This window comes from Leuciscus leuciscus, assembly GCF_965113295.1.
Source record: "Leuciscus leuciscus genome assembly, chromosome: 10".
In the NCBI taxonomy this organism is placed as follows: domain Eukaryota; kingdom Metazoa; phylum Chordata; class Actinopteri; order Cypriniformes; family Leuciscidae; genus Leuciscus; species Leuciscus leuciscus.
Window position 1 is genome coordinate 37294507 of NC_138734.1, and position 12316 is coordinate 37306822.

General features: G+C 40.2%; 2 long non-coding RNA genes and 1 pseudogene across 3 annotated transcripts in view; 1 reads left to right on the plus strand and 2 right to left on the minus strand.

Annotated features, from left to right (window-relative positions):
- Nucleotides 1-12316, minus strand: part of LOC309508127 — a 746145-nt gene that overhangs the window by 185370 nt on the left and 548459 nt on the right. The window lies entirely within an intron of this gene.
- Nucleotides 704-2414, plus strand: LOC309508110. The gene is made up of 3 exons (XR_014209383.1): nt 704-1082; nt 1581-1655; nt 1939-2414. It is a non-coding gene; the product is annotated as an uncharacterized lncRNA (long non-coding RNA).
- On the minus strand, nt 10779-12066 carry LOC309508059 (C-X-C chemokine receptor type 5-like; annotated as a pseudogene). The gene is made up of 2 exons (XR_014211642.1): nt 10926-12066; nt 10779-10825 (listed from the first exon to the last, which is right to left on the minus strand). The product of XR_014211642.1 is annotated as a C-X-C chemokine receptor type 5-like (transcript).

Below are 12316 nucleotides of genomic sequence, written 5' to 3' on the forward strand. Positions count from 1 at the left end.
GCACCAATCAGAAACGTTGAGGCGGGCTTTACACGATGACGATCGCTCTGATTGGTTTTAGGTATATCCAATTGCGCCCAGAGGCATTTGAGCGATGTCTGTTGGTGAAGCGCACTCAACTTTTAAATGCATTATTATATTCAAATTGCAAACACAAAAGGACAGTCTCCATGAAAGGCCCACTGGCAGATGAACGTGCTACAACATTTCTCTCCGAAACGTTAGGAAATTAAATTAGATTTAATAGAGGATTTTAACTGTGACAAGATGATTGACAGGGCAGTTTACGTGACAGGATGCACGCGACAGATCGTACGATAAAGATGACGAAGTAGTATGTCCCAAAGCTTGCCTACTTTTTTGCTACACATTCAAAAGTAAATACCTTTTCTTCACAAAAAGAGTACTTTTATGGCGTATTGTAACTTAGGGACGCAGCATATGGCTTTACACGATGACGATCGCTCTGGGGTGCGTTTCCCGAAAGCATCGTTGGCCAACTATGGTCGCAAGTTCATCGCAATGTCCATTGAACTCTATTGGCAACGAGGGAACTTGCGACCATAGTTGGCTAACGATGCTTTCGGGAAACGCACCCCTGATTGGTTTTAGGTCTATCCAATTTCGCCCAGAGGCATTTGAGCGACGTCCGTTGGTGACGCCCCTTTTGAAATGAGTTATTAATGAAACTTTGCCAGACCATGGCTGCGTTCGAAACCGCATACTTCCCTACTATTTAGTATGGGAAAAAGAGTAGGCGAGCGAAAAAGTATGTACGAATCCAAAAGAGTAGGCGAGAATTACCTGGGTGACGTATTAATTATCGCGAGATTCGGACTTAAGTGCGTTCGAATATGCCTACTTTCCTACTATATATAGGCGAAAACAGTACGTGAAGGAAGCAGTACGTTCGAAACATCAGTATTCATAAAAGAGTAGGCGAGAAGTTCCCGGATGGCTTACTGCTTCCACACAGATTTTTGAGTGCTGATCCGTGGATACTCTTCTATCCCAGGAGGCCACGCGAGAGGATACGTCATTATCAAACATCGCGGAGATCAGCGACGCGGGTGCTTTCAAATGTGAGTAAACACGGTTCCTTGCGTTAAAATTGCATGTGTTGAACTACTGTAGAGTAAACTGTTGAATTGTTGAAGGTGTAAAGACGTTACACAGTGTAGTATAGTTGTGATTTTGCTGTAAAAACACGTTTTATTATGTATAACGTTAGCTAACAGGGGAGCTCCAGTAAGGACACATAAGTTACGTCTCTAAAGTGGATTTACATAAACCATATATATCTTAAAGACGCTTATTTTAAATGTCTATTTACATCTGACAGGAAAATCTTGTATTGCAGAAGAGCACATCACAACATGAAATAGACATCTGAGTGATGAATGTGTGCTAGAACAAATCTATATAGTAACTAAACATAAGTTATCTATTTTATTTGTCCATTACTGTTGATAAATTGAGGAACATTTATGTTGGATAAAAAGTTAAAACAACCTCAACATGTAAATGTAGTGTTGCTCATAAATCACAGAGGTAATGTGAATCTTGTCGGGATGTTACAGGGACAGATGAACAGATGTGTGTTTATCCAGTGGAGAGTGGCTCATGAAGCTGAATGCTGCCATCAAAGGCTTTGAGTGAGTATACTACAGACATGAATAACAACAACTATTTAAATATTAAGTTGTAGTTTATTTTAATTATTGTAATTTCAAACAGAGCTATTACTGCACTTTTCTGATTCTTGATTTCTGTGCATTTGCTGCACAGCTTTTGTGGTGGAGCAGGACCTACAAGGAAAGATGATGGCGGCATTTGTGGAAAAAAAACACGTTTTTGTCTTCTAAATAATACTGAAATCAAATGACATTGTGCGGTTAAAATTACAGTTTTTTGTGTTATGTTTGTGCATTTTTGTAGGATCTGAAATGTCAGCAGGCTGGTGTGAGCACTGAGGATGAGGAGCCCAGAGCTGAATCCTGGAGATGGTGCCATGGATGAGTCCCTCCATCACTCCACCTGCCCTTACGAGACCCTCCATCACTCCACCTGCCCTTACGATACCCTCCATTACTCCACCTGCCCTTATTGCCTCAGATTGTGAAGCACAACACAGCACGCAACAACCTCAGGCACGAAGGCACGGCTCACCTCTGGCGGTCAGCTGATTCATCAGAATAAAGCTGCAGAATGGGAACCGCTGTGTTGAGATGGCAGAAGGATGTGGGGTTCAGCGCCTGTAGTCTACATACATGATTGTAGTTTGAATAAAGCTTTGTTTCATGTGTTGACTTGTATATGCATTTGTTTATTGTGTGATGGTGACTTTGATTCATTCTTTTACTAATTTATTAATATTTCTCATTGTTGTCAGTAAATAAAATATAAATATTTAATGAATGCTTTATTTATTGTTTGAATGAAAATGTAGATATGTTCACTATACACATCTAGAGTGTATTCATGCATAGCTATGTCGTATGACATACATTTTGTTTGTTTTATTGAATTATTTTCAGTAAAAATTTATATAATTAAGTATTGGTCTGCATTTATCGTTGTTATTGTTGTATGTTTTGGGGGTGGGATAGCAATGCAATTCATTCTGGGGTAATATTAATTTTTAACATTAATGATACTTACATTTTTCGAGTATAAAATCAACAGTTTTCTCCAAAGGCGAATCTTGTGCAGACATTACAAACGCTGGAGAAAACCGTTCTAGGTAGGGCTGTTGAGTTACTGATGTTATGAGGTGTGTATATATATATATATATATATATATATATATAGGCCTATATATATATATATACACACACATATATCAATCATGGGTTTGCATACATAATATGAGATTTTATACACAGGAAAAAAGAACCTACAAGGTTGAATATCGTAATATATATTTTCTTAAATAATTAGTTATAATACACTTAAAAAATTCATTTTTTATTATTTATAGGCCTAGGCCTGAGGGATGAAACGAGAGTTAAATTCATCAAGAAAAAGAGGAAAACATAAAGCAGTAAGCCACTTTTGCTTGTGGCTGAAAATGTTTGGATATAAAATAAAGAAATTAACAACATATTCAAGAGATGACAATTTGGGGATTTTGTAATAAAAATAAATAATATCGTTAAGGATAAAACGGTGGGTCACATTAGTAGGGTTAAATATAAGAACTTAAATCAACCCTAAATGTATTCACAACATAAATGGGCAGCAGTTTCTTCAAAAAGACCACAAAATGAGCAAGTTTAATCAATATCAAGATATTTACAGATAGATGAATTAAACGTGTCGTTCAGATTTTTTAAGTTGTGGCTCTTGTGATAACGCGTCGTAGGTCACATGATAACGTCAACATGGCAGATGTCCGGTTCGCATTCATACTCAACGAGATCTGGCTAAAAAGTACCTACTCTTTTAGCGCTCGTTAAGTAAGTACTTATTGAAATTAAGTACCTACTCATTGAGTATGCGGTTTCGAACGCAGCCCATAACTCAGTTACTACGGAGAATGGTCTGGTTTTAACCAGGCTAGCATGTTATCACTTTGAGAAACAAATGAAAAACTAGAGAAAATAAGAACATTTTCAAACGTTTAATAATCGATCTCTCAGCCCCGCACAGTTACTGCTGAGCTCGGGATTCCAATTGCACAGGTTAAAACCATGGGTTCAGCCTCGTCCATTGAATTCTGGGCATTAACTTGGTTACAGCTGATTTCCAGGCCTCACTGCACAAGGAAAAATCTATAGGATATTTCTGATCTCGTCCACCTTCCCAGACAGTCAAAATTGTACTAAATGCGAACTGCTATTTTTGCTCGGCCACTTAAACTTCAGATGCGCATAATCCTGCAAAGATTCATCTCTCACCTCCTCTTCCTCGCATCTTTGATTAACGCACAAGAAGATGAGCATCGGCCCGGCAGGCCCCACTCTCTTCCTCCCTTCGCTCAGCCACACACAGCAGGAGCTCAGTTTCTCCAGGTAAGCTTCTTCACTGCTGCAGAAGTACTGTCTCTGCTCCCGAAGTACTGTCTCTGCTCCCGCAGGAGCTCAATTTCTCTGGCTATTTTTCTCCAATGTCACAACAGTGATGTCTCCTCCACTCCCGCAGAAGCTCTGTTTCTCTGGCTAATTTTGTCCACTGCCGCAGCAGTGATGTCTCCTCTGCTCCTGCAGGAACTGTTTCTCTAGGTAAGTTCTCCGCTGCCGCCGCAGTGATGTCTCCTCTGCTTCCGCAGGAGCTCTGTTTCTCTGGCTAATCTTCTCCACTGCTGCAGCAGTGATGTCTCCTCTGCTCCCGCAGGAACTGTTTCTCTAGGTAAGTTCTCCACTGGCGCAGCAGTGATGTCTCCTCTGCTCCCGTAGGAGCTCCGTTTCTCTGGCTAGTCTTCTCCACTGCCGCAGCAGTGATGTCTCCTCTCCAGTACCTCACTATTCAGAATTAATATTCCCGTAACTCACCCGTTAAAACCCCTACTCGATGCCTCTTTTTCTGTCCTGCCTCTTTCTCCATCCAGCGAGCATTGGTCTCCCAGCGGACGTTGCATGCATCTATGTTTCCTCTTTCTCCATCCAGCGAGCATTGGTCTCCCATCGGACGTAGCATGCATCTATGATTTCTCTTTCTGTCCAGTGAGCATTGGTCTCACAACGGACGCAGTGAGAACTTCTTCGGTAGAGTACTCATGTTTCCTCTTACGTGTATCCTCTTTTCCATCCAGTAAGCATAGATCTGAATTGTCACTCCACCGTCGGCGGGTAGGGTCTTTAGTCCGGTGGCTGTCCTCTGCTCTTTAGCCTTTTGGGGGGAGTACTCAGGGTTCGGGCCGAACTCAGAGCCATCCCCCCGGACAACATGCCAAATACGCATTAAACTTTACTCCCTCTAATTGTATGTAAGTGTGAACTCGTGAAATTATGTTTTATTAACAAAATTCGGGAGGAGCACGTTCAGATAATAAACACGAGTGGAGAGCATTCAGCAATCAATAAGAGGTGTATATTCAGCAGTCTCACCTCAATTCATTGACAGTTTAGCAGCATCCTTCCACCACCCCTTCTCCACACTTCTAGTCCTATCCATTTACATACGGGGGGAGTACTCTGGGTTCGGGCCGTACTCTGAGCTCGGAGCCCTCCCCCGGACAGCACGCCAAATGTGCATTAAAATGTACTTCCTCTAATTGTATGTAAGTGAAATCCTATAAAACCTGACGCATTCTTCTTTTTGGGTGAGATTCTCTGAGAATTGTTCGAGAACTCTCCCGGCCGTGATTAAAGCATTTACAGGACATTTGCTGAAGTCTGTCTGTTTATTACTGCTGCGCAGCAAGTTAGTTAGTGGAACAAGTTATTTAGCGAAACTCTAGAGACCTTACTACCAAGTGATAGTGTGGAGCGGGTTAAGAACACTAGAGACCTTATTCCCAAGTGATAGTGTTCGATAGGGGGCGAGACGTCGTTCGACTCTTTGTGAGACTCTTATGCGGGGTTAGATTGCGGTCAGGTAACTCTAATTCTTGGGCATTTTATTTATGCGGTAAGAAGGCATCAACCCATGCTTTCAGAGGCAACTCAACTGAGTATAATATTTTCAGGTGTCAAGGACACTCGGTTCAACCTAAGTCAGGTGCGTACAGGAAAAATCTATCACAAATCCTTTTATTTTTAATATTTGGCTAGTTTGTGTGCTGCTGCGTGTCCCTGCGTGTGTAATAAGCAGAGTGTACACGCATTGTGCACCCGCCTATAGGTGCATATTACTAATGCGCCCTTAAAATAAAAATACTGCGCCAATGACTTAAGACCAGGTTTTTGTTGGTCAATGGCGCAGTCTATTTCAGTTGCCTCAAAATAGCAAGACGCCAACAATACGCTCAAACAAACGTCGTTTTTGCTATTTAAACAACGTGGCACAGGATGTGAAAAAGATAACTGTGTCGGGCTGAAACTAGCAAAAAACACTTTACACTTTACATTGCGCCAGATTTATGATAGGGCCCATAATGTTCCAACAGCTCTGCTTGATCATTTACCAATGAAGCATATCAATAGCCTGACAAGCCAGACCCGCATCAAGATGTTGGGTCTGGGAACACACCATTGGCAGGGCTCAATCCGAGGGGCGGAATAAACGGTTGTCTTTCAAATTCCCTCTGCATGCAATAGGATAGCGCTACAACCAACCAGAGCGTTTTCCCACCAGCGGAGCTAGTTGATTGATTAAACTTTTGCCGTATCCGGTCGGCAAAACTCCAAACACATCTTCCTTTTTAAGAATGACTTAAGTGCCGTTCTTTGTTCTTTTCTCAAAGAAAAGATTAACTGCAAGTCTTCCAGAGTCGCGGCCAAAGACGAATCGAAAGACCGCTGTTCGCCGGATGCAGCAGCAGCAGCCATCTTCTCTGTTTTTAAGTAGCAGGGAATTCACGTGGAATCGTCATAACTCTGCCGTCATTATATTAAGCCCACCCACCGACTCTTTACACGATGTGATTGGCCTGACTAGAGTTTGGTTTTTCCAGCTCGCAAGCCAACAGAGAGTTGCTAGACGACACTGGCTGCAAAATAAAATTTGCGGCCGCTAGGGTGTGTCTAGATTTCTAGGCTAGCATATCAGTATTAATCAGGGGCCATATTCACAAAGAATTTTAAGGCTAAAAGTAGCTCCTAACTGGCGAATTTAGGAGCAACTCCTAAAAATAATGGCCGTGTCACTCGTAACTTTAGGACTCCTAATATTTTTGACTAAGAGTAATTCACGAAGCATTTTAGCCCTAAAAGTAGCACCTAAGCCTGGGACAGCTTAAAAGAAGTCGAGAGGACTCCTAACTCACTAAGACCTATTCACAAACCGCTTTTTGTGGCATTTCACGTTGCGATGTTTTGAAATGCGTATGTGGCGGCTACAGGAGCTTCCAATCGCGAGGGAACAATTTTGCATTGTAGGCATAACTAGGGATGCAATAACGCCACCAACAACAACCAAAACTAGGCTACTCATTGCATGTAAACTAATTGTAACGTTTCATTGTGAATCAAATTAAAATGTTCTTCTCTTTGCAAACGTAGGCAGAGGCATATAGTGACAGATTAATAATGTTGCAAAGATATTGCATCAATCCATATGTTTCATTAGGCTACTAGGCTATTTGTTTTGCCTTACTCTTTATTCATTTAGGCTATTATTCAGTTATTCATCATCTTCCGTCCTTCGCACTTCTTGTGTAGCGCACGCATTCTCAGACCTGTCACCTGTCACCTGTCACTTATCATCGTAGGGGAGGTGTTTGGAATCATTCCCGCGTTACAATCATCAGCCAATCAAGGTGGTCACTTCAATCAAGCTCGTGCATGAGTAATGACGTCATCCATAGCAACGAAGACTCACTCTTAGTTTAGGAGTTGTCATTTTTCTTTACTAAGAGTAGGTCTGAAAGGCGTTGTGAATAACTTTTAAGAGAAAACTCCTAGCTAAAATCTTTTAGTGCGATTTAGGAGTACTCCTAGTGGTAAGATAAAATGCTTTGTGAATACGGCCCCAGGAAAATAAGATTCTTATCAAAGTGTTATAAGAATCTTTTAATTGTTATGTTGTGTTGCAAAAATGAGAACACATTTTTACACAATGTCTAAAGTAAGATAAAGGCAGTTTTTAATCAACAGGTGAGTATGTGGAACCAACAAATATGAACGAGTAATATCTTGACAATTAAAAGTGTTATATAGCTCACTGAATCATTCTCATACTTAATACTGACAACAATGAAACCACTTGAAAAAGAACTGTCAGAAGATTTTTTTTTTTTTTTTGCACAAAAGAGGATACTGGTACAAGAGGATTACCAAAGCAAAAGTAACACAGAAACTCAAAAAGAATGGTCTTGTGACAAACAATCAAGCCTTCAATTTAAGCTTTGTTTGCTAAGAAAAGAGCAGGAGAAATGTTTCAGAGCTGGTAAAAGCTGTGAGAAGAGTGACCATTTCATATCACACACATCACACTGCAAGTCGCAACATGCAGAAGTGAAATGCATTGTTGATTTCCACACAGGAACTAACACCTAGCCAAATAAAGCAAAATAAACTCCTTAAAACGTTTTCAATTTAGTCATAGAAACTAATTTTCCCAGGCCCATATTACCAAAAATAGACTTCTGGTAATCCATACTCTGGTCTCATGAGACCAAATCGATCATTTTGGATCTAACAGCATCCAAGACGTATTACATTGCAAGGGGGAGCATTGCAGTGAGAAGTTCCTAGTCCCCACAGTGAAGGTCGGTGGTAGTTAAGTTCTTATATAGGGATGGATGAGTGCTGAAGGAGTGAGGAGTTGTGCTAAATTAAAGGTGACATGAATTCACAATTCTCATTCTCCTTATTCCCAGTGTTGTTCAGCACTTTTTAAACATGACAATGACTCTATTCATTAGTGACAATCCTTCAATGGATATGCATTTCACCAGGGGCCGTATTCACAAAGCATTTTATCTTACCACTAGGAGTACTCCTAAATCGCACTAAAAGATTTTAGCTAGGAGTTTTCTCTTAAAAGTTATTCACAACGCCTTTCAGACCTACTCTTAGTAGAGAAAAATGAAAACTCCTAAACTAAGAGAGAGTCTTCGTTGCTATGGATGACGTCATTACTCATGCACGAGCTTGACTGAAGTGACCACCTTGATTGGCTGATGATTGTAACGCGGGAATGATTCCAAACACCTCCCCTACGATGATGAGTGACAGGTGACAGGTCTGAGAATGCGTGCGCTACACAAGTAGTGCGAAGGACGGAAGATGATGAATAACTGAATAAATAGCCTAAATGAATAAAGAGTAAGGCAAAACAAATATATAGTAGCCTAATGAAACATATGGATTGATGCAATATCTTTGCAACATTACTGAATTAATCTGTCACTATATGCCTCTGCCTACGTTTGCAAAGAGAAGAACATTTTAATTTGATTCACAATGAAACGTTACAATTAGTTTACATGCAATGAGTAGCCTAGGTTTGGTTGTTGTTGGTGGCGTTATTGCATCCAATGCAATATTGTTCCCTCGCGATTGGAAGCTCCTGTAGCCGCCGCATACGCATTTCAAAACATCGCAACGTGAAATGCCACAAAAAGCGGTTTGTGAATAGGTCTTAGTGAGTTAGGAGTCCTCTCGACTTCTTTTAAGCTGTCCCAGGCTTAGGTGCTACTTTTAGGGCTAAAATGCTTCGTGAATTACTCTTAGTAAAAAAAATTAAGAGTCCTAAACTTACGAGTGACACGCCCATTATTTTTAGGAGTTGCTCCTAAATTCGCCAGTTAGGAGCTACTTTTAGCCTTAAAATTCTTTGTGAATACGGCCCCTGACCTAACACTATGGGCACATGTGGGGGATTTTGCAGAGACAAGTTGAGCAACACACGCCTCATCAAACATCAGGACACTCAAGGAGGTCACCTTTCAGGTGTTAAACAGAACAGATGTGAAAGCTTTACAACAATGCCAATAATGGTCAGGGGCCGTATTCACAAAGCATTTTATCTTACCACTAGGAGTACTCCTAAATCGCACTAAAAGATTTTAGCTAGGAGTTTTCTCTTAAAAGTTATTCACAACGCCTTTCAGACCTACTCTTAGTAAAGAAAAATGAAAACTCCTAAACTAAGAGTGAGTCTTCGTTGCTATGGATGACGTCATTACTCATGCACGAGTTTGACTGAAGTGACCACCTTGATTGGCTGATGATTGTAACGCGGGAATGATTCCAAACACCTCCCCTACGATGATGAGTGACAGGTCTGAGAATGCGTGCGCTACACAAGTAGTGCGAAGGACGGAAGATGATGAATAACTGAATAAATAGCCTAAATAAATAAATAGTAAGGCAAAACAAATATATAGTAGCCTAATAAAACATATGGATTGATGCAATATCTTTGCAACATTATTGAATTAATCTGTCTCTATATGCCTCTGCCTACGTTTGCAAAGAGAAGAACATTTTTGATTCACAATGAAACGTTACAATTAGTTTACATGCAATGAGTAGCCTAGTTTTGGTTGTTGTTGGTGGCGTTATTGCATCCAATGCAAAATTGTTCCCTCGCGATTGGAAGCTCCTGTAGCCGCCGCATACGCATTTCAAAACATCGCAACGTGAAATGCCACAAAAAGCGGTTTGTGAATAGGTCTTAGTGAGTTAGGAGTCCTCTCGACTTCTTTTAAGCTGTCCCAGGCTTAGGTGCTACTTTTAGGGCTAAAATGCTTCGTGAATTACTCTTAGTCAAAAAAAATAGGAGTCCTAAAGTTACGAGTGACACGCCCATTATTTTTAGGAGTTGCTCCTAAATTCGCCAGTTAGGAGCTACTTTTAGCCTTAAAATTCTTTGTGAATACGGCCCCAGAGCAGTATAATATTCAGTATATTATATCAGAGCAGTATAAAGTTATGTAAGACATGTACTAGAATATCACAGATTTGCTGGATTTTGCAACCCTACATTTAATCAAATTTGGCTAATTACTTATTTTACAGATACTGATTGCATATTTATCACACTGTTTTTTATTAATTATGTGCTTAATAGGTTTCAATTTTGTCATCTTTTCACAAATTGTGACAGTGATCATTAAGAAATAATTAAAAAAAAATCTCTTTATGTGATATTTACAATGTTATACATACTCTATTCATGTTGATAAATATGACAGTATGTATAAATGGATGCATGTAAATGAAATACAGTCAGAAGAATGTTGAATTTTGTTTCTCCATCAACAGCATGTGTTCATCTACAGCAAACCACACAAGAACAGCAATGAGGAAACGGAGTCTTTAAAACATGGAAGTAAATAATCCAATCAGAAATTTTGAATCATTTCTTTCTGATACATTTTATAATATTTCTTGAAGAGACGGCATAGAGAAAAGGATCCAGACAGCAGTTTAGCAAAGCCAGAGTCTTGCTTGTATCACCATAAACTCTACGGAAGGACTCCAGTTGGGCATAAACATCTGGATGAGATGTTTTAGTCAGAGTAGTAACTATATCAATCACATTGATAATGTGAGCAGGAGTCCAAAACAGAAAGAAAGCCACAACGATGCTGACCACAAGTCTCTTCTTGTAAGTCTTAACGTTTGCCCCCTGATTTCTGGGTTTCTTGTCCTGTGGAGCTTTAGTTAGACTGGAGCTCTTGGCTTTTTGGCTCAAGCCTTTGTGCAACCAGAGATAACATGTTAACTTCTACAGACTGTGAGTCCATTGTCCTCTGACATCTTTGCAATCCATCCTTGTCCTTGAGTCCTTGAGTGAAACATATTGGTAGGGCAAAAACAAAGGCTAGAATCCAGATGCCAGTCAGATGAAGGCGTCTGTGTCGTCTTTCCAGTCTGTGCAGTAGCTTCCTGTTAGTGACCCTTGACTTGATGACATTGTGATAGCGGTGCACACTCATGGAGGTGACCGTCAGGACAGCAACATACAGATTCCAGTGACCCAAGAAGAACAGGATGCTACAAGACCAAAGGCCAAGTTTCCATCCAAACAGTATTCCACACAGCACGACAGGAGCCAAGAAAAGGGTCAAAGCATCAGAGACAGCAAGGTTTAGCATTAGGCTTAAGGTAAAGCTCAGATTTCTGCTCCACTCACGAGCAATGCTGACGATTACAGCGATATTGCTTGGTAAACCCACCAAACAGCACAAACCCAGAACTACAGCAGGAGTAATCTGATCTGAACCCACAGCAGTGTTGTTAGATGTGGAATTGAAGCTTACGTTGAGCTCCATCATGATCAAATTTTTTTTTTGGTCTGGAAAATGCTGAATGTAAGTTATGACTGCTTGAAGAACAGGGGCTATATTGACTCCTCCCACTTCTGTAAACTAAAACTACAGCTTTGCTCTTATCTCAATCAAGGGAAAAAAAATATTAATTAAAGCTCTCCTTTGACTCACTATATATGTTTTCTTCTAAACCAAACAATGCAATAAAATAAAAGATATAGAGACAACATTATGAACTCACACTTCACCCTTAAAGGGGTCATATGATGCTATTTTAAACGTTCATTATTTTGTTTATTGGGTGTAATAGAATAGGTTAACATTTTTCACATGCTGTACATTATTGTTGGTTGTTAATCGATGGTATTTGATTTTGTTGAAGTCTTCCGTTTGCATTATTTTTTAGCTTATTTCTAACATAGCTGTATTCTTGTGGTTTTCAGACGTTTCTTCCTCTTACTCTTAAAGGGTCATGAAACCCCCCTCTTTCAG